Here is a 23730-nt window from a genome sequence, read left to right on the forward strand (position 1 = left end):
GGATCCAGTATCTGTCTGCCTGGGATGACATGGTTGACAGACCATGATGCTTTGCCAGAGATGGCCTGCGCCTGTCACCCCTGAGATTCCGGATACTGGCTAAGGTTCTTGCCGCCCCTATAGTGCCTTTTTAGGCAAGGTTCATATGACAAATTCACCACCGTAACAGAATCAGGCAAGCAAAAACTGAGGGTAATGCTACTCAATGCTAGAAGTCTAAATCTCAAAATGCACTCACTCGAGGCACTCCTTAAAATGGAGAACATTGATATCTTTGCAGTGACTGAGACCTGGTTCAAGGCTCCAGAGAGCACCCCTGGACTACCAGGCTATAACTCATACCACACTTTTCGGCCATGTAACCTGGACCAGAACACCAAAGGTGGAGGTGTGTCCATATTCATTAAGGATATCCACACCTCCAGGCTAGTTGCTTAGCACAATGCAGCTGAGATTATCCAAGTGCAACTAACTCTGGGCAAAACTGCAATCCAAATTGTAGCTTGCTACAGATCCCCCACCATGCCCCAGGATTCCCACTCCTCTTTTCTTGATGTACTGGAAAACATTAGGGTTCAACCTAACACCCTAATAATGGGCGATTTCAACTAACCCACCATTAACTGGGAAAACTACTCATGTACCAACTGCTTTTCTCAACACTTTCTGGAATTCATAAACTCAAAAGCCCTGGATCAACTTATCCCCACCCCCACCAGGGTTAACAATATCCTAGATCTAGTCATTACCAACATGAGTGACCGGTGTTCCACACCTGAAGTCAATGCATCATTGTTCTGATCCGACTATAAGCTAATTACCCCAGATATCCACATCCTGCTGCCACTCCCCATTAAGGAAACCATGGTAAAAAATGTCTCCAAAGCCATCTTCATGATTCTTAAGACAGAAATGGTGAACTTCATGACACCCATGCAGATGGACAATACAGTTATGATTACTGAATTCTACACAATTGCCCTTTATAAGCACTTACATGAGTGCATGGATCGTGCTATCCCAAACAGAACCAAGACACTATCCTCCAAAAAAAGGAAGCCAATCTGCTGGCCTCCTGCCATGAACAAACTGTACAACAGAAGGAAGAAACTGTTGCAAAAGAGAGTAAAATCCCATGAGTGAAGGAGCTCCCTGGTCAGCCTCAGTAAGAAGCTGCGATCCCTGATAAAGTCCTCCAAAGCTAGTTACGAAGACAAAATCATCAATGATTCTAAAGACAACCACAAAGCATTCTATAGCTGTGTTAAGAATCTCAATGGCAACACTCAGATCTGCTCTGAGTTACAGCACAGTGGCACTAAATATACAGACCCAACTGATATGGCCAACATCCTGGCAGGTAGGTTCAGTGATAACTTTACCCCCCTCTCACCACCTAAAGAGCCCATCTCTATACCAGAAGAATGCAAAGTTCCTGTAATCACAGCTGCACAGGTAAAAACCACACTCTCCAAAGCCAAAAAAACAACATCCATGGGACCAGACAACATCCCAAGCTGAGTTCTACATGATCTACAGAACAAACTGGCACCCCACCTATGTACCATGTTCAATCATAGCCTCACCTCAGGCTTTGTGTCTGCAGAATGGTGCACAGTGATGGTTATCTCACTCCACAAGGGGGAGCCACCAAGGACCCCGGGAACTACCGCCGCATTAGCCTGATGAGCCCTGTCTGCAAGGCCATGGAACGTATCTTCATGTAACTTATAAACAAAGATATTGGTAATCTCCAAACTCTGGACCCCACCCAGTTTGGGTTTGTAAAAGGCAGATCATGTCTCCTAAACCTGATAGACTTTTTTGAAGCAGTCACCAAAGCCATAGACAACACCATCCCCCACTCTGGAATTATAGATAAACTCACTAAACTAGGTATAAATCCCTATGTTACAAGAAGGAGTGCCAACTGGCTCACAGACAGAACCCACACAGTGAAAGTAGCAGACTCCAAATCTGACTTCAGACCAGTGACAAGTGGAGTACCACAGGGTTCAGTCCTCGGTCCTCTCCTGTTTGGTATCTACTTCTCTGAAGTACAAGCTAACACAGAAGGTCTTTGGCTAACAAAGTTTGCACATGACTGCAAACTAGGAGCCATAATTGAAACTCCTAATGATGTGGACATCCTACAAAAGGGCCTCACTGAGACAGATGCCTGGTGTCAAAGCCATGGCCTCAAGCTCAATGCCAAAAAGTGCATTGCCATCCCCTTTGGTAAAATCTCTGTACCCATGAACTACAACATAGGAGGTAGTATACTTATCACCAAAAGTGCGATAAGAGACCTTGGGACACAGGTGGACAGTAGTCTCTCCTTTGATAATCACATCACCACAGTAGTCAGGAAATCCTTCTACGTGGCACACCTCATCAAAAAAGGTTTCTCATCCTGAAAAAAAGAGGTCATTGTTCCCCTCTCCTCATCCCTCAGTAGACCCATTATAGAGTACAATGCCTCTTTTGGTATGTACCTCACAAGACATCTACAACAACTGGAAAGGCCATAGACATACCTCAAAAAGAGGATTACCGGCTTCAAACAGATGCCTTACGCAGACCGTCTCAAAAAACTCCAGCTTTACTCCGTCGCATATCACCTACTCAGAGGTGATCTCTGCCTAACATACAAAGCTATGTCAAACCCAGAGCTGTTGGACATGCTCCATTTAAAGAAATCCCAATCCTTCCGAGCTACACGCTCTAGGGACCTAAACCGTGACACCACAATAAACAGAACATGCCGGATGGGTAGATTCCTGTCCCAGCGACTTCCCATACCCTGGAATAAACTACCTATCTATATCAAACAAAGCTCCTCATTAGCACTCTTCAAAAAAAATATTGATGATTGGATAGGAAATAGGGAATTCACCCTGGGGATCACCACTGTGGCTCTGCTCGACAGTGGTACAGGAAATTAATTTTCTTGGGTGGCAAAAGCCAGGGTACCTTTTTGGCTGGGCTTGTATAGGCCCCAGGACCGATAGCCTAGTACCTACCTATGAACCTATGAACATGAAGGGGCCTTCCCAGAATTCCAGAAAACCTACTGGGAGACAACTGCTTCCCATTGTTATTCAAGGTTTTTATGGGACCTGTGGTGAATTTCACTTTTTTGTCTCTATAGCTGCTTTGTTCACCTCTTTGTATGCGGGTGCTTTCCATGCCAATGAACATCTCCTTTAACTTTGCTGGAGAATCTTATCACTTACAGGAAGTTTGTCATGGTTTGGTTAAAGAAATGCAAGACTGATCAAGTTAGTAAAGATCAGCAGGTATGCCTAGACAAGACCAGTGTGCTATTCACGTGCCCCATGCATTAGGTCAGTTTGATATATAAAATATTACCCCTTAGAAAAAAGATCAGGCTTATTTTTTGTGCAGGCCTTGGACAGGCCTTTTAACCTATCAGAGATCAACATATTCCTTAGGCAGGTCTTGGCAGGGAAAGGAATTCACCCACAAGATTACTCCTCCCATTCGTATCGGATAGATCATACCTCAGACTTGGCCATGGAAAGGTACTCTCTGCAGGTCATTCAGAGAATGGGAAGATGGTTCTCTGATTCATTTTTGTCATTCATCAGGCATTAATTTTTATTTCTGTTGCAGAGAAGGAGGTGATTTGGCTCTTGGGCCATTGTTTTAGTCAGACATCATCCATCTGAACCTTGGCCCGCCCGGCTGGTCACTCCAGTTCCTTTGATAGTAGCCAGTGATGAATTTATTCTTTTGGTTTCCCTGGTATTAGTTTGTTTCAGTATTGGGAAATCTGGAATAAGATTACCATGGAAGAAGCCTTGACCAGCATTGTGATAATTCACCAGGAGGAACGGATCTGGGTCAAGCCCCTAAGAAGATACTGTTGGCAATAATCCTATCTAATATGGACCACTTGCGGCAGCTATATCTGAAGGTAGTTTTCTTTTGGTCTGCCATCCTCCCTAGACTATATTGGAAGGGCCCTAGAAGGCCTAGTGCCATTGAGAGAGCCAGGCATTTTATCAACCACAGAGTCAAGCGAGCTACTAGCCAAACCGGTTTCCAAGTGATTGAGCACAGTGATATTGACAGACTGGAGCTTAATTTCTATGATTTGGACAATGTTCATTTAAATAACATGGGTTTTGATTTGTTTAGTTTAGATATGGTTGTTGCTATTCAAAATCTTTCAAAGTTTAACTTGTTTTCTTTCATAACCCAGAATTTATTTGCAAGGCTATTGATTTGGGGGGAACGGCATGGCATGCCAGGTTGTTGGCAGCCTTATGGCTTCACCTCCCTTATGCTCCCCCTTGTTCTTGTTCAGCGGCCTTGGCTCTCCTCAAGTAGAACCCAGCTTTGACAGGTGGCCACATCAAGGGGTATGTGGCTTGTAAGTATGAGATAAATGGGTTTGCCACTAGGTCCAAGATAGCTAGGAATAAGCAAACGGTTTTCTCTGAAGTAGCAGCCAGAACAGACGGCTTTATACCAACCAGCTTGAAGTAATGTGTTGATGGTATTTATTGTTATTTTGCATATGAATTATTTATGGCATCACTACTGGTTGTCCTTGACTGTTATATAATAAAAGGTTGCAAAGTCAATCTGGTGTGTTATGACTTGGTTCAGTGGACAATGGTATACTAATAGTGGTCCGAGTTTTACTCTTTTTTTTCCCCTTGTACTACCATTTGGGTATTTTCCCAGTCAGAGTCTGAAAATAGTCCATGTGAATTAATGCTGTACCCCAGTTAACAAATACCAACTAAATAAACAAACAAATAAGTAAAGGAATTTGACATAAGCCAACAGCTTGTCTAGATTCGGGCTCAGCTTCTACTTTCCTACTCCTCATGTCATTTCTATAGGAAAGCATTATTTATGTCTCTGTTAAAATCATTGCCCTTACAGATTTATGTAGCATCTTGGTCTTACAGTTCTAAATTGACAAATACATGTCACTGTTCAGATTTTTCATGGAATCCTGAATTGATTCTATATTCCCTTTTGTACTCTGTTAAGTGGTCTTGTTGTAGTTTTGTATATGGCATATACTTGGTCTCCTGCCAAGAGCAGTAATAAAGCTTTTTGCTCCTCATCTCATGTTATCTATGATGCCTTTGCATAATTCTAACATCTGCATATCCACATTTTCCAATGTAAGCTACAATTTTGTTTGTTAGATTTAATCTTAGATATTGACATGATATGAACTTTCACATGCATTTTCTTTTTTTTGTGTTTACATTTTATTTTTGATTGTATTGTGATGCTATATCGTTTCCTTTCTTCACCAGCATCACCTCTTAGTGCCACACTTTTTTATGATTATATTATTATTATTTTATGACTGGATGGCACAGTGGTGCAGCAATAGCATTGTTGCCTCACAGCCATTTGTGCGGAGTCTGCATGTCCTCCCTGCATTTGTGTGGGTTTTCTCCAGGTTCTCGGATATTTCATTCCATATTACAAACACATGCATCTGGAGCATTTCTCCCCATGCCTCCGCTGAAAATTGGCTCTTTCCAAGTTGGACTTTCCTGGTTAATAACAAATGTTAAATAAATAAATTACTTTTAAAAATCCAAATCTGAAATTTTCTCTTGCCTGCAGTTTTCTGTTTCAGTTTTTCTGTGCTAAAAATATGTATTTAAACAACTGCAAAAGTAATAATAAAAGATTTGTGCATCAGTTTACATAACTTTAAAATAAATAAAATAATGTATCTTATCAAGCCCTCGGATTTACTAATTTTCTATGCAGGACTAGTCCAGTGCTGCACGGAAGTCGCAGTTTAGGAGGAGGACGGCAGCGTGCCATGCATATTAATGAAGGCGCGCTGCCTGAACTCCCAATCCTACATGGAGCATGTACGAGTGCAGGGGGCACATCTGAGAGCAGAGCTCTCAGAATACACATGCCCATGCAATATAGAATAGCAGGAAGTGGAAATAAATGAGCGAGGTCGCCCATAGGTGTCCACATATCCTAACCAACAGTCCCCCATGTGTACAACAGCAACAGGACATATAAATAAACTGAAGAAAACCCACTACATTCATTTAAATCTGAGTACAGTTAACTGTAGGTGTGCAGGTGTGCCCATCACTGAGCTACAGTTAAAGCAGCTTAAAAGGCTGAAGAGGATAACAAGGAAAATATATGCAAATGAAGCAGCACAGCAATAGTGTAGTGGGCAGAGCATCCACCTAATGAGCAGGCATTCCCAGTTCGAGTCTCACTGCCACACATACCATTTTCCATGTGAAATCTGTATATGAAAAATTTTTTCACATTGTTTGCTATATAACCTACTAAATAACATGCAGATGTGAACTGGAGTACCACATTAAATGCACATGTGAAGTGACAGTGTCATAATGAATAAGGCACTAGAAAGCAGGCCTAAGCACAAATATATAAACACTAGTAAGCGTGTTGAAGTGCAGCTGCACAGAGGTAAGCATTACCTACACAGATTAAGCAAAGTAGAAGCCAATTGAGTGTAAGACACTGTAACCAGAAGTTGGCAGTGCTTACCTTTGCGCAAACCCGCACAAACCCGCTTACAACTGCTTTAAAGTGCCTTAATCACTCAGTATCCAACCGCTGGTGTTCTGCACCACCAACAAATAAGCAGCTCCTGCAAGTCCAGAATCAAGGACCCTGCACACCATAGACAAAGGGCTCTACCACTAAGACTTACATATGTTCACAGGCCGTGCCAATGGGGGTGAGGGGCGCAATCAACAAATGTGTAACACATAGCATCACCCCCCTCAGCTAGACAGGCGAAACATACAAACACACGATACAAGTAAACACACCACTGCTTCCCAGACTACAGGCAGGAAACTACCAGTGGAAGATACCCGTCAAGTCTAATCTTGAAACAAAGACAAGAATGTCGCTTGTGGGACAGTCCAAAAATGTAATGGCTATTTGGGCTTCCAGCCAGTAAACGGATATCTTACGGCAGAGCACGCATGTTCCCAGACTACAAGGTTGGGGAAGCCTGATGACCCATGGGGCGAGATAACGTATGTGATGGGTCCTGAGAAGCGGAGAGTGGGCAGTATGTAGTGGTGTGTTTAGACATGACCTGCACCCGGAGTAAGAAAGACTGCTGAAGAGGATGTGTGGTTTGGGAACTATGGGTATGTAATTATGGGCCTAGCTGTGCAGGTGTTGGCTGGAGTGGTTCTATGTGGACCACCCCAGGGATGTAAGCAATAGTGTGCACTGGGCAGAGACAACACCAAATGAGCAGCCACGCCCGGTATGAGTCCCACTGCAGCAAAGCCTATTTTACATAGCAAAGGACAGTATAACCAGATGTGTTGTTGCAAACCCACTAAATGACACCAAAGAACACATGGTCGCAACACCCCTCTGTAGGCATTTAAGCTGAACTAAGTGGCATCACAAGGTATTATTGCTGTCCTCCCCCCACCCAGGGGGTGTGAGTGTCCAAACCTACCCCCAAATGCAGGGTATATACACAGCTGTCGCTGTAGATGAAATGGCCATCTGTGAACCTTCCCATCAGCCTTCCAGCACATCCCTGAACATGTCCCCTACTATCAGCCCCTCTGTGTGGCCCAATAACACCACTTAACTATTGACCACTTTTTCATGACTGGTAATTTTAACAGTCACAAGTAGGCAACACCCCCATCACAACTATATTGGCAGAATCTGGAACCCCCAACCCATGTGTATTACCGCAGCTGTCCCACATGACACAAGCAAATAACACATGAAGCGAAACCTCAAGCACACCTGGATCACCACCTGCTCACCACCTGGTGAAGTCCACCCCCCACAGCTAACACTTCATACCCCTACACCAACTAGTGACGCCGACACCTCCAGTCCTGTCTCGCATACAAATCCCAGCATCCTGAAAACCTGCACTACTGCTCCCCCACCAATCAGTCCAATGGCCTACTATACAGTTAAAATGCCCCCCCTCCATCTACCTACCTACACCTTCACTATTCACATCTACTCTACAACACAGGTATGGCATAACTAAACCTAACCTGAATACCTGCGTGTAACCTATCCAGAACTGCTAAACTGGAATCCAACTTCACCTTACACTGACCTTCGTCAACAGTCATACCTGATATGTACACTTGACTTAAGCATGTATCATACCGACATGTTAATGAAGTAGCATGGAGGTATGTGGCAGCAAGCGGGATTACACCTGTCTGTGCGGCGGTAAGCAATGCCTACAGTGGTTAAGCAATGTGGAGGCCAACCCAATGTAAGATGCCATAACCAGAGGTCACCAAGTTAGAGCCTCGAGCACACTGGCGCATACCCGCCGACACTTCTGCCACAGTGCCTTATGCACTCTGTAGGCAACAGCTCTCATCGTGCCCAGTAACAAAATGATCAGCACTCCCAGGTCCCCCCCCCCCCACCCTGCACACTATAGTCCAATGAGTTACCACGAAGGCATGGCAGATAAACAATCAGTTGCTGTTATCACGAACATAACATCCAGCACAGGCAGTTAACAGTATAGGAAATGTATGTAAGTATGCAGATTAAAACCAGCAAATGTGCACATTGCTCAATCACAGTATTTTGAGCAGTCTATGAGTATGAATGAACACTGCCTGTCCACACAAACTGTGAGAACAGTAGTCTTGCATAATACTGAAGAGAGGAATGAAAAACAGGGCACGCCGTGGGGGAGTGCTTCATCCGCCCAACTGGGAGATGAGGCTGGTCTGGTGTGTGAGCACACCACCGCATCTCAAACACCTGGCAGGATGTTACCAATGGGAGAAACAGTGCAGACCAGCAAAGTCTACTCGTGACAAAACAACAGGTCCGTCCCTGGCGGAATGAACCAGACTTTGTGGGTCACAAAGATGTGTCCACCAGTATCAGAGGAGGATCAAGGGGAGTCTCGAATATACGTGGACTAATCGGATGAAGATCCTGAAGAAGGTTGCATCGAGACAGTATAATGGAGGAGTACTGAGATGTGCAGAGAGGGAAATGTGTGGAAGTGTTGTATGTCAGGGCTAGCAAATGGAGAATGGATGGATGCTGTGTACGTGGAGCTCGGGGGCCGGGGAAAGGGAGCATGGGTATGAAATTAAGGTAACCATATACAAATGAAGCAAAACAGCAATAGTGTAGTGGGCAGAGCATCCGCCTAATGAGCAGGCATTCCCAGTTTGAGTCCCACTGCAGCACATTCCATTTTCCTTGGGAGATCTGTATATCAACATCGTTTTGCTGTATAACCTACTAAATAACATTTTTATTTGAACAGGAGTACTGCATTAAATGCACATGTGAAGTGTCAGTGTCATAATGACTATGGCACTAGTAAGCAGGTGTAAGCACAAATAAGCAGTAGTAATCATAGATAAGCAGTTGTAAGCATGTGTACATGTGTTTATGCAGGGGTAAGCATTGTCTACAGAGATTAAGCAAAGTAGAAGCTAACTGAGTGTAAGAAAACGCACCCAGAGGTTAGCATAGCTTAGCTCTGCGTAAACACGCACACACCTGCATACAACCGCTCAAATGTCCCTTAATTACACTGTATCCAACAGCCGGTGTTCTGCCTAGCAACAAATGAAACAACTTCTGTAAAGCTCGAACTCAAGACCCTGTACACCACAGTCACAGTAGTTAACCAGGAAGTAACCAAACCAATAGCCAGGAAGCAGAACAGCCAGCAGTTAGTCAGTAAAAACGAAATCCTTTAATCCAGTTGAACAAGTCTCAAAACACACAAGCGCTTTCGCTCAGAAAAATTCTGAGCTTTCTCAAGTGACACCATCTTGTTACAACAGGTGCCTTATATAACTTAGTAATCTTTCTATTAATTTAAAAATGCTGTTAATCAGCGCTTTAAAGGAGCAATTCCTTTTGTTACATACATCCCACCCCCCCCCAAAAACATTAAAAACAGAAAGAGTACTTTAAAAATGCAAAATAAATATTTTGGAATATTGTGGAATATGACAACTAGCAGGCAAATTACGGTTTTTAATGGAATAATTTTATACAGTAATATTCATATTGAAAAAGGCAATATTTAATGTATGTTTCTTTATTGTCTTTTAGAGTAAGGCATACTGCATATTTTAACCACCTAGGAAGTTTCAAATGGTTGGTTTTTATTTTAACTCAGGGCTGAAATATAGTTTTTTTTGTAACCAACAAATCAATGTAATGTATATTTCAAAATATTTATTTTGTATTTTTAAAGTACTCTTTCTGTTTTTAATGTTTTTGGGGGGTGGGATGTATGTAACAAAAGGAATAGCTCCTTTAAAGTGCTGATTAACAGCATTTTTAAACTAATAGAAAGATTACTAAGTTATATAAGGCACCTGTTGTAACAAGATGGTGTCACTTGAGAAAGCTCAGAATTTTTCTGAGCGAAAGCGCTTGTGTGTTTTGAGACTTGTTCAACTGGATTAAAGGATTTCGTTTTTGCTGACTAACTGCTGGCTCTTCTGCTTCCTGGCTATTGGTTTGGTTACTTCCTGGTTTACTGGATTTCCACAGTAGTTAACCACTAAGACATCATAGCAATACATACAAGTGAGATATCAGCAACATAATCCTCACCACAGGAAAATCAAACCAAACATGTGAACTGAATCTATGTACAGTGTAATGTTGTATAACCTGCCACAGAACAAATATATGTGAACTGGAGTACTGCAGTAAGCAGAGATCTGAGGTGTTATTGTAGTAAAGTGTAGAAGCCCCCAGGACCCCATACAGTGTATGTACACATGAACCACGGATACCAGACACATATATAACCCGTAATGAATAAGAAATTACTGCCAAAAGGCAAATATAGTGCTAATTAACTATTAAGCAATGCTAACCACAGCACAGCTCAACTCAGTAAGTGTCATCAATGTGTAGAAGAGCCAATTCAATCTGCCTAGTGGTATACATTTTTAAGCACTGCCAACCCTAAGTAAGCAGGTTTACCCATAGCTTAGCCTTTTCAAAACCGGCCAATCATGGAAAAGTGGGGGTAACTGGCTTTATTTAAACCCCACAGGTGGGAATGCTTCCCATAACTGGTTGTAGCTTCCTACTGCAGGCAGAACGGCTGGTGTGGGTGAAGGCACTCGATTTAGAGCGCAGCGCTAGGGCATCCAGGAGTCAAAATTCATGGTATGGCTCCTGGTAAAACACCATGAGCAGAGACTACTGAGGGGCCAGTACCAGGGCTCGCAGTATAAAACAGAGACCTGAGAAAGTCTCGCTCGTGACCTCACCAGTGCCACAGGTATCCCCTGGACTGGTGAGCACTACCATGCTGACCTGAAGTGGCGGATAGGGGATGTACTGGAACAGTGGATCCAGGAGTCTCGGCAGATGCCTAATGCCCCAGTACTGAGTAAGTGCTCATTCTACTAAGTAGTTAATAATTGCCTAGCTTGTGTATACTATGGATAGGTATGGCTAAATACCACTGTATTTCACTGACAGCTGCACATGAGTGGGCTGTGATCCAGCAAGCCCATGATGCTAGGTTGCAAAGGCTGTGTCGTGAGGCAGGTTAGTAATCATTCAGCATGTACTGTCAGAACAAATAAATATTAGAGCCTTAGAAATTGTCATACCAGTAGAAATAAATGTGTAATATCCTGTGAATAAAGGTATAACCCCTGGAGTGCTTCTGTTTACTATTCTATCATATGTTGTTGAACTGTTGCATACTATACATAGTATTGTTGTATTAAGCAGTGTTACCCACACTGTGGTATGCAGATAAAATGTGTATGAAGTTCTGTATAACAATGTTGGAAGTGACAAGAGGTCAGTCATATTGTACAAGTGAGGGAGACTTACACAGAAAACAGTAGAAAGCTTCTCATCAATTCACTGATAGCACAGTGTACTGTGATGTTAACTGTAATTATATTTGTCACACACAACAGGGGTTTGAATCCCAGGAGTGCTAGTAAGTTGTATGCATAATCATACCCTACAACTGTACAGATTTTGTTACAGTGTTCAGACAGAAAGCTGTATGCATAATTACACCCAACAACTGTACAGAATTTGCTAGAAGGCTCAAATAGAAAGTTGCACAAATATCCATACCCCACAACTGTTCCAATCTATCCAGCATGTCCAGATAAATGGCTCACATCACCAGCCTGGTACCCTGTTCCCCTGAATAATCAGTGTGATGATCCAAGAAATGTAGGCAACTGTTAATAACATATAACTGATAGTCAGATGTGTACATACTCAGAAAATGTATATGAAAACAAACCTGTCATTCTAGCACCTCACCCAAAGTGTATGAGAGCAATTCTCAACATATGTTGCATTAACACCTGCATCTTGTCACGCCTGTATGTAAGACACAGGTCACGTATATAATCTATAAACATACCAATGTACAATATAAGGCCATTGGGTAGTATAATAATACATCTAAGGGACAGATCAGTGCAGTGGCTAAGAATGGCGTGAAAACTACAAGGATATATTAGTTGCTAACTGAATCTCTCTCTCTCTCACCCCTACCATATGTGCAAAAATAACACGACACACCTCAACCTGTATGTGTACACTTGAAACTTATGTTGGGACATATGTCCTAATGGATTATAAATATTCACATTTGTTTCTATGGATGTGCCATGTAAAAATATACCCATATTGGTGGCTTGTTGCCATCAATGAAACCTGCATGCTGTTGTAATGGCCACTGTGTTCCATATATGTATGTGTTCTGCTTGCTCTGCAACTGTGTTATATCTGTATATGATAAATATGTTCATATGTGTATATATATATATATATATATATATATATATATATATATATATAGGTACATACACATATACACAGACACAAGGTATTAGTAGCCATACATATGTAGAAGTAGTGTGGAAGTACTGGGTGCAAAGTATATCCCTCAGCCACAAGCCCTGTAGCTGGCACCTGTGAAATGTGTAGTGTGGCAACCATTTCCACAAATGAGAATACTTACATTAAACTTATACCCACCCACAATTCAAAGGACATGACATGACACACAGGTATGTATACACAGAAAATGTTTATTTGTGTACTATACAATAATGTATGCCAGTACTTACACCACATAAATTCTGAAATAAGTAATCAGTGATGAATGTAAGGCCCACACAAAACAGTAGATGCAAGCAATGTGGATATATACCATACTATGCTGTCCAGGCCAAGGCTTTCAACTAGTACAACAGTAGACACAGGATTTGCCTTCAAGATAAGTAACTATCAACAACTACAGATGTAGTTCAGCAGCCTCCAATTACACCCTGTAGTCAAGCCCTAGGGGAAATATAGCACATGTGGTAATGCCACAGTATCTCATACATAACATTACTTAACCTAACATCTCAGTATCACACTGAATGACCCCTTGTCTTAACACTTATATCTCTGAAAAGGTGTCACAGCCTAGGTTAATGGCATTGAACCAACCCCCCCCCCCCATACACGGCTGTACAAGGGCAAGGAACACAGTGTACCACACAATGACTTCTGGAATGTACAAGAGCACATATGTGTTTTCCAGCTGTTGCCCCCATATATATGGACTTTGCCCAACAGTTGGTTTGTGAGTCCATGACATGACTGGGATGATAGCAGTAATGCTAGCAGTAAATAATGATAGGCCATTACCTAACAACCCTTCCTGTATCACAGCAGGACAAAGACTGGCATATATATGAAGGACAGAGGCAGGACCATAGGGCCATATTTGCATTATTGCTGTTACACACCCTGGAAATTGCTGGTGTTACAGGATTTGTTGCATCATACCCTTATGCAGGCATATGACATTGAAATACAAATGGATGTAGCCATCTACCGATAGCACTCAACAGACAGAATGCCACAGATATATGTGGGACAATACCTGTGTGGTGCACAGACAAAACCTAACAGCCAATCCCCCTGGTATCATATGGATAAGCCCACAGTTGTGAGCTATGCAGACAGACAGCATTCCATGAAATAGTACCATGTACACAGAAACCCTGTTAGAACAGCAAGATATATTGCATACAACAACACTACTCACGCTGTCTGTAGGTCCTGAACTTTACCCAAATGTGGATTTGCCCTGTGTCTGCAGGTTTTGTTGTAAGAGGTATTGCTACCTGCTGTCTGTAACACTGATGTCCACACACAGGAAGGATATCATAAATACTGTAAAGGTGAAGGGACAACACCCACAGAAGGCAGCACTTTATAGTACAGGGTTGCCATGACAGTGGTTATCTGAAGTACTACACAGCAGGCTGCATGCAATTAGCAACTGGTGGACACTGACTGGTGCAGAGGCCACCACCTGATCATGTGCAATACCAACAAAAGCATGCTGCAATCTATTCAAACCAGCTCAATCACTCTACTGGAGAAACTGAGAGAGAGAGAGAGAGAGAGAGACAGGAAAAAATTGCATTCAAGAAAGTTCACAAAGCTCAGGGTTGTGTTACAGTGGAAACAACATAACAGGTATGTGAAACAGATATGCATTTACTGGCATGTAGTATATGACATATAATAATAGGAGGTATACTGTAAAAGGATGTATATGTGCCATCAATACTTGTTCCTGTAATGTTGTTCTGCTCAACAACTGCACTGGACAGTAGTGTCAGTCCCTGTGGGCAGTGGGACATACCTGTCAAATGTGCAGACCAGCAAAGAACGGCAAAGATGTGACCCATGATATCTGTGTTCTATAAATTACTGTGGACAATGGCTGGTGGGGGTATTAATACTTGCATGATAGACACATGGGTGAGAGACCACACCACCTGCAGGACAGTCATATTATAGTGTAGCATAGCATGCCCAACTGTCATAGCAGTATAATATGCTTATCTAACGTTTGTCACCATATATATCCCCTAATGTTAGTCTATGTTCACATGTGACACCTGTCTGTGTTGCAGCAAGACAGAGCAGTTCAGCTGTGAAGTATAGATGGTACATGAGTGTGGTCCAGATGTTCATATGCACCCCACATACAGATAAATATATGTCTGATACATATTCACAGCTGTGTATTTGTACAGAACCTTGGACAGTTATACATTTATATAGGTATATAAACAACACAAAATGATATCTACACATATATGCACACACACACACACATATATATATATATATATATATATATATATATATATATATATATATATACATATATATACATATATATATATATATATATATGTACACAGACAGATATATATATATATATATATATATATATATATATATATATATATATATATATGTGTGTGTGTGTGTGTGTGTGTGTATGTCTATATATATATATATATATATATATATATATATATATATATATATATATATATGTCAAGACATGTCCCCTGCCATGACATGTGTGAGAAAACATCACACATCGATACAGAACATACCTACACACCAATACATGGCTGCAAAATGGAGTGTGGAGTGTGGTGTGTAACCCATGTTAGGAACACATCACAATTGTAGGAGACAGTGGGAGATATATGTTAGTGAAGGGTATTAGGCACATATTGGTATGTAGGTCTGGTTGGGTGACAAACACGACAGCATACAGGGCTGGTATGACACATGTGTTGGTTTAACACTGTGGATGGGTACTTACATTTGGAATGTGACGGCCATTGAGCCCCCACATGGGAACAAAGGGAACATGGTGCCCACCCATGGACAGTCACAACAGCATCTACATGGACATAAAGGTGCCTGGGCTGTGTGCTGGGCAGGAGGGACATGCATGTCGAACCTTGTGTATGTGTACTGCATGCCTCCAGGTGATGTAGCTCATACCCCATGTCTCTGTGAAGCTCGCTATGCACAAGACCCTTGACCTAACTGGGTGACAGACACATGTCTGTGTGTGCTCCATGGGGGGGCACCATCCCCTGAGGTGGTCCAACATGAAGGTAGTGATAGAACAGTAGATAATGAGGTTCTATTGTGGGTCACAGATGTGATGTGGACTGGTAACATGTGCACATTAGGTGGGAGTGGTGTTCCTGCTGGCATAAAACCCCTACACATACTGGTGTGTAACTGTCATGGAACATATGTGGGCTGTAATAGTCCACACAATCCCAGAACATGTCCAAAAGCATGTATAGACATTCCCAATATCACAGAATGGCAGATGTGTAGCAATCACATAGCAGGCCTACCACATGCATATGTGGAAACATAGTGGCAGTGACAATGGCATGCAGGTGAAATACCCTGTAACAGCCCTGCAACTCTAGTGTCCCCACAGGGAGCATGTCTATAAACACATTGTAGAAAGTGTTATACAATACAAAATATAACCCAATGGTACCCATACTGGACACATACCACTAGCATAGTGTGAACATTATGTTGGAGCTGACATGGTGGTGGAAGACTGATATGTGTATTGTATTATGGGAAACTTGACATATGAGTTGCTCAGACATATTTCCATCATTATGTCTTTCAGGGAGTATGGTGCACTCGAGGAATCCCGCCTACAGAGCTGCTGAGGAAATTATAATCACCAGCATCATCCAAAACTACCAGCTGTTGTTCTCACGGACAAGCCAGGACCAGCAGGAGAGAACAACCATATGGAATGATGTGGTCTGCAGGGTGAATGAGGTGGAAATGCACAGCCGTACATATGAGCAGGTCCTCCATCATTGCAGTGACCTGCTCCGCCAAGTACATCACCGTGCCACTGCCATGCGTTGTGACCACCTTGCAACGGGGGGGGCATAACATCCACCCCCCACCAGATTGGAGGAGCTACTCATGAGCCTGGTAGCACCTGCTCGCACGCAAGAGCTACAGACTTATACAGTCATGGAGGTGGGTGGTACACACACACCAGACATGGAGCATGCAGGTAAGGTTCCAGGGCATATCAGTAGACTACTGTAGTGTATGCATCTGTACAGGTAGATCATGCATATGTGAGATGTAGGGTCTGTTGCTGTGTAGTACCGGTAAGCAGTAATGCATAATCTATAGTACTGTGGACTTCAGATGTTGTTGTACTATAATATTGCAGCCACCCTGCAGCAATGCCACAGCTGTGGCCACTAACATCAACTCTACCCCATCTCAATGTAGGTACCTCTGGGATACCAACAAGGAAGCGGCCGGATGCCGGTGAGTATGGTTTAAGTTTATGCTTGGAAATTCACTGTGCATGTCATAGCTAAGGTGCAGGCCATGTACACATCTAACACACTTACCCATAATGCATGCTGTACATGTGCACTGACAGAGCACACCCCTCACTAATGGGATTACCAGCCTCAAACACAGGCAGTACGCAGTCCATCTCAGACAACTGTGGCTACACTCCAGTGCACATTGCCCAGGCACAGCTGACATCTGCCCAACGTACAAAGCTATGTCATACACAGAGCAGTTGAACATGCTACATATAAAGACATCCCACTCCCTCTGCTAACACATGCTCCAGGTTCCTAAACCTCATCAACACATTACACAGAACATACTGGAGGGATAGGGCCCTGTCCTGGGGAATCCCCACACTCTGGAATGAACTACCCATACATATCAGGCAATGCTACTCATTGGCCCTCTTTAAAGAAACACTTGGCAATTGGATGGGAAATGTGGAATTCATCCTGGGTAGTATATCTGTGCCACAGCCTAACAGGGCACAGGGGAATAACATTAGTGGGTGGTGCATGGCTGGGGACCCCTGTGGCTAGGCTTATGAAGGCCCCAGGACCAATAGACCAGTACTCACCTATGTACCTATGTGTACCCACAGGCAAAATCAGCCAGGGCTCAATCATGGTCAATAATGGTCTCTACACTCACCATAGGTACAGCACATTGTGTTTGTGGCCGGTCTAATAGTAGTCTATCACTCATATATGCACCACTGATGATGACAACTGTGAATATACATCAAGCATTCACTAAACACGTGTCCACATGTGATCCAGAAACATACAGAGGCTGTGAGCAGCAGCGGAAACACAACTGACACACAGATACACATCCTGCAATGGTGTGTACACCTGTGAGGTATGGTGCACAGTACATGCCAGGGAGCTGAACAGATGCACAGCAATGCTGTGGACATGGGTGCAGTTTGTTCCAGGGGGAGGGCCATCACCTACTAACAGAAGCCATGCATAACAGCCATGTATAATGTTGGTAAAGGGGATTGACTACAGTTGCACTTCATGCTGTTGAGAGCCACATGTCCTGCATGCTGATATGTGTGTAATTACAGGTTTGTGTGTGATACTGTACTGCACCATCACCTGCTATTGTGTGTGTTATGGGGGTGCAGGAGCTGTCTGTAGGTGCTGTCTGGTAGAGTGTATGGGTTACTATGTATGTTGACTGCATGTGTGTATGGCTGTGTTTGTGGCCATGTCTGCTCACGTGTGTGTGTGTGTGTTTATGTACTGTTTACTGGTGATGTACAGGTCTTATAGTCTGTTCCTTGTTTTCCCCTCACAGGTGGCAAGGTAGGGCTGGGTTCCCTCTGCAGGGAATCTGATGTCACTGATACAGACAGTGACCATGAGGATAGGTGTGTTGAGGCACAGAAAGGGTCATCAGGGGCTGCTGCTGGGCCACCAATTGACAACCCACACATTTCCAGCCCCTCCACATACACAGTCACACTGCCTCTACATACCTCATCACCATTGGCCTTAGCTGAGAAACAGCTTACAGTTGGCATTGGCAAGGACAGTGCGGTATCTATGGCACGTGTGTCAGGACACAGCAGCCATAGCCAGATGTCTGTCAGGATATCACATAGGCAGATGTTTAGGGGTGCTCATTGGAGCACTGCTGGTCATCATGCCCCTGGCAGACGTGCCACATCTATTTCAATCACACGCATGTTCCAGACTGTCATGGAGGCACAGGCATGAATGGAACAGTACACAAGGCAGGATCTAAGGGCACAGAGGGCTCATCACACCTCTGTAACTGACAGCATCCGTGACCTAGCAGGTGCCATCCATAATTACACCGAGGTCATGGACAGATGATGGGGTGAGACATTGGATCTCATCCAAAATGTGATGTGCATGCATCAGGACAGGGTGGGATGGTTGCAACAACCACATGGACGTATGTCAGCAACACCAGCAGCTTGAGGTTGCTGTGGATGTCCAGTCAGTCACAGCTGCTCCCGTAGTGGCAGTACCAGTCCCAGCACTGTGGCGGGCTGTCCACAGACCATCATAGCAGTTCACATGCAAGTGGCCCTGACCAGTCCCAGAAGGGACCTGGATCCAGTGGATGTCTGTCAAACTCGGGGGACAGTACTCGGTCTGGCTTTGTACCTAATACTGCCTGTAGCATCCCCCACCAGGCACAGGTCCTATGTCTGTGGCTAGAGACGGTGAACTGCAAACCCTGCCAGGTACAGTCTACAGCTGTCTCACAATTCCCTGTATAGGGAAGAACCATGTGCATGCAGACACACACACATAAACAACAAACCTAGGGCAACCACATACCTGCACACACATCACCAGTGGCCCATAACAGTACTCAGCCCCCACACACACACACACACACACACACACACACACACACACACACACACACACACACACACACACACACACACACACGCACACACACACACACACACACACACACACACACACACACACACACACACACACACACACACACACACACACACACACACACACACACATGTTGTCAATTGTATGGCTCAGCCTAGGCCTCTGGCAAACCAACAACATACCCTGTGCATATAATGATACCTATGCCACTCCCTGACATCCATAACATCAATGCAGGGACAGGCTAACATGGTGGTGATGCACAGGGTGACTGTACAACAGTGTAGCAATGGAATGATGTGTAGCATGTTGTCAGCAGTAAAGTGAAATGCTAATATCTTGGAAGGTGTAACTGTGTAGCCATTATGCATCACAGCTGTAATTAACAATGTATTGTTGTCACCAGTATCTATTCTGATTGTGCTGTGTTTGTCCATGTGCCACATGGCTGATGGATGTAGTGATGTCAGCAGGCCTTCTACAGTGGACACCAGTAAGTGTAGTGGGTGGTACACATGACATGGCTGGGTACAACACACAGAGCCTTTGGTTTGGATACAGTACAGGTACAAGACTGTACACATGGAGGAATGCCCTTGTGCAGGTAACACATCTGTTGCACATGTAATCCCACCAAGACAGGATAGGCACAACCACACAGTGCTATATATATGCTGTCTGCAATGTGGATGACATTGAACATGCTAACAGCAGGGTGCATGCCCCTCTCCCCACTATAATGCAATCCTCACCTAAGTAACATGTGTGTGCCAATGCTGGTGGCATAGCCCTACACTTAGGAGGGTGTGAGTTGCTCAACTACTGTGAATGGTGTAAACAACAACGAACAACCTGATTGCATACACTGTACAGTATTATAGACAACAATGTGGGGGGATAGACGCAACAGTAACTACAATAATGACAGTTGTGTCCACAACAGCTACACCCAGTGCGTTATAGCAACCCCAGTAGTGCTGCACACCTCAACTGTGTGGAGGAGAGAATTAACACATCTATGACCTGTGAAGGACTGTATGTCCATGGGATGGCACCTGTGGAATGTTGGCATATGCGAAGCAGTCCTGGTGGAAACATATGCTGTGAACGGATGTAGATCCCTTAAAAACTACACACATTCCTACATGTGGGATGGTGTACAATAGCCTGCTATGATCTACATAGGAATTGTGCACCTCCTAACCCTCATCTACACCTGTTATGATTGGGTAAAGGAGGTATACATGGTTCAGATTGTATTCTCTGCTTTTGACAAGTCCAACATTGGTGGGGTCCAGTGTATTAAGATTACCAGTGACATTGGCCATGAGTTCATTGTTGATATGTTCCATGTCCCTGCAGACCAAGGTCATCAGGCTACTGGGTAGTAGTTCCCAGCTGACATGGTGGATTTGTGGTTGTCCCTGCCAACATTGGTGAATCCATTGTCAGGTGCAGGCCTATTGGATCTTATGAGGGATCCCAGCTACTTACTGCACCTGCCCAGGGGTTCCTCCAAGCATGACATGTCACTTGACTGTACTGCATGATATGTTAGCAATGCCAGCCTGACATCCTACAGGTGGGATGGAGTACTGTTAACCTGTACTGCCCTTGTCATGTAGGGTTCTGCTTATGGGATCTGCTAAGGTTGGTATTGTATTGCAGGCCAGATGTGTTTGGCTAGGGTGAGAATACCTATCCATGCCAGATGTATGTTGTTTGGGTCTCTCAAACCCATCACTGGTGCATGTGGACATATATGTAGTGGTTACGTTCCCAGTTCCATCTACAGATGTATGTCCATGTATACCTATATTGATATATATGTGTTCACCTTTGACAGGGAGACAATCATTCCTTTGAATGGCTTTTGCTGCAAACTGAAAGGACAAACCCATAATTTCTTACTGCACCACAGTTCAAAACACAGCAGTTCTAAAGGCACCTTTGCTGACTCTTGAACTGCAAGTTGGAATACACATCATAATGCCAGGGGCATGCCCCCCTGCACCCTCCGTCTGGGGGGCTGGGCCCTCCACAACCCCCTACAGTGATATACTAACTCCTAGTTTGCATTACAGTGGGGACAGGCAAATATTCCCCATCCCCACTGTAGTGCCATTAACAACCAAATTGCCTAATCTGCAATGAGCGAATGCATAATGACATTCGCTCACTGCACATTCAATGCGTGTATTGCAAGATTGTGCAATGCTGGGAAAATACTTTTGGCCTTCCAGCTTTTGGACACATGGATTTTTCCCTTTGAAAGGTGAGCCATACATATGCTGAGATATATGCATTCCTAGTGCTGTATATATGTGGACATGTGGATGTATACATATATATCTATGGATGTATGTGTATCTATGTATATATGTATTTAATGGCATAGATATATATAAATATATATATATATATATATATATATATATATATATATATATATATATATATATATATATATATATATATATTTCTATACCTACATCTACATATATAGATATGTTATATCCATTTAAAGAAGAATATATATTTACACACAAATACATCTACATGACAGAATACATTCCCTGTAGTATTGTATACCTGGGCTAGGTGATATGTATGTGAAAACATCATGATTATGCATATTTGCCATGGCTTAGTGGTAAATCACTTTGTGTATGGTGTGTAGGGTCCTTAATTTGAGCCTTGCAAAAGCTGTTTATTTTGTTGCTGGGCAGAACACAGCTCATTGGATACAGAGTGAGTAAGGCACTTTAAAGCAGTTGTAAGCAGGTTTGCATGGGTTTGCATGATGGTAAGCCCTGCTAACCTCTGGTTACGTTTTCATACCCTCAGTTAGCTTCTAAATTGCTTAACCTGTGTAGGCAATGCTTAGTTCCGTGCAAACCCATGCAAACCTGCTTACAACTTCTTAAAGGTGTCTTAACCTCTCTGTATCCAATGAGCCATGTTCTGCACAGCAACAAAATAAACAGCTCTTGTAAGGCACAAGCCAAGAAGCTTGCACACCATAGACAAAGTGATGTACCACTAAGCCATGACAGATACACAGATATTCAATGTTTCAGAAACATATTAGCCAGTCCTGTCATGCAACAGTACAGAGAATGTATACCAACATCTATATGTCTGCGTGTGTAACTATATTGCAACCTTAACAGATACAACATATCCATATATGTATAGATATACATTTATATGTTGTTTTACTTACTCTATATACATATATATCACTATCTATGCACATATACTTATATATCTGTTAGCAGATATATATATCTATATAGGTATATATGGGCATACATCTGTAGATAGCAATTGCAGATTAACAAATACACCTATGTCCACATGCACCATTAATGGGGTTGAGAGACCCCACACACTATTCATCTTGTATGAATAGGCATCCCCCCACAGCCAAACACATCCACCCTGCAATACACTACCAAGTGCAGTCTATCTCCCATAGGACATGTAATATGTGGAAGCCATCAATGTCCCCATGTCCCCACGATACTGATACACAGACACATATATGCAGATCCAGATATACATATATATATATATATATATATATATATATATATATATATATATATATATATATATATATATATATATATATATACATCTATATATATATATATATATATATATGTATATATACATGTGACTACACATACACACACAGATATATGTACAGTAAGATACATATGTAGGAGGTGCACACAATATGGAACAGCCACTATGCCTACAGTTAACACCTGAACAACTGGACACTGTATGGGCGACACATACTAATGTCAATCATTGCCTGCAACATATACCCATAGAAAGGTTGTAGGAAAGGCACCACACACAGGTTTGCAGAAATGGGAATCCTTTAATTGTGTACTATAACAGTTCTATATGCCATATCATACAGCTGTTCAAATACTGACAATCTTATAAACAGAGTACTGCAACTGTGAAACAGTTACACGAATACAGTAGTCTGGAAAGATTCACAACTGTTGCTGTCCAGCCCAAGCCCTTCAGAATGTACAATAGTGCAGACAGACTGGGCCAC

This window comes from Protopterus annectens, chromosome 4.part0 (assembly GCF_019279795.1).
Source record: "Protopterus annectens isolate FY-2018-M chromosome 4.part0, PAN1.0, whole genome shotgun sequence".
In the NCBI taxonomy this organism is placed as follows: domain Eukaryota; kingdom Metazoa; phylum Chordata; order Ceratodontiformes; family Protopteridae; genus Protopterus; species Protopterus annectens.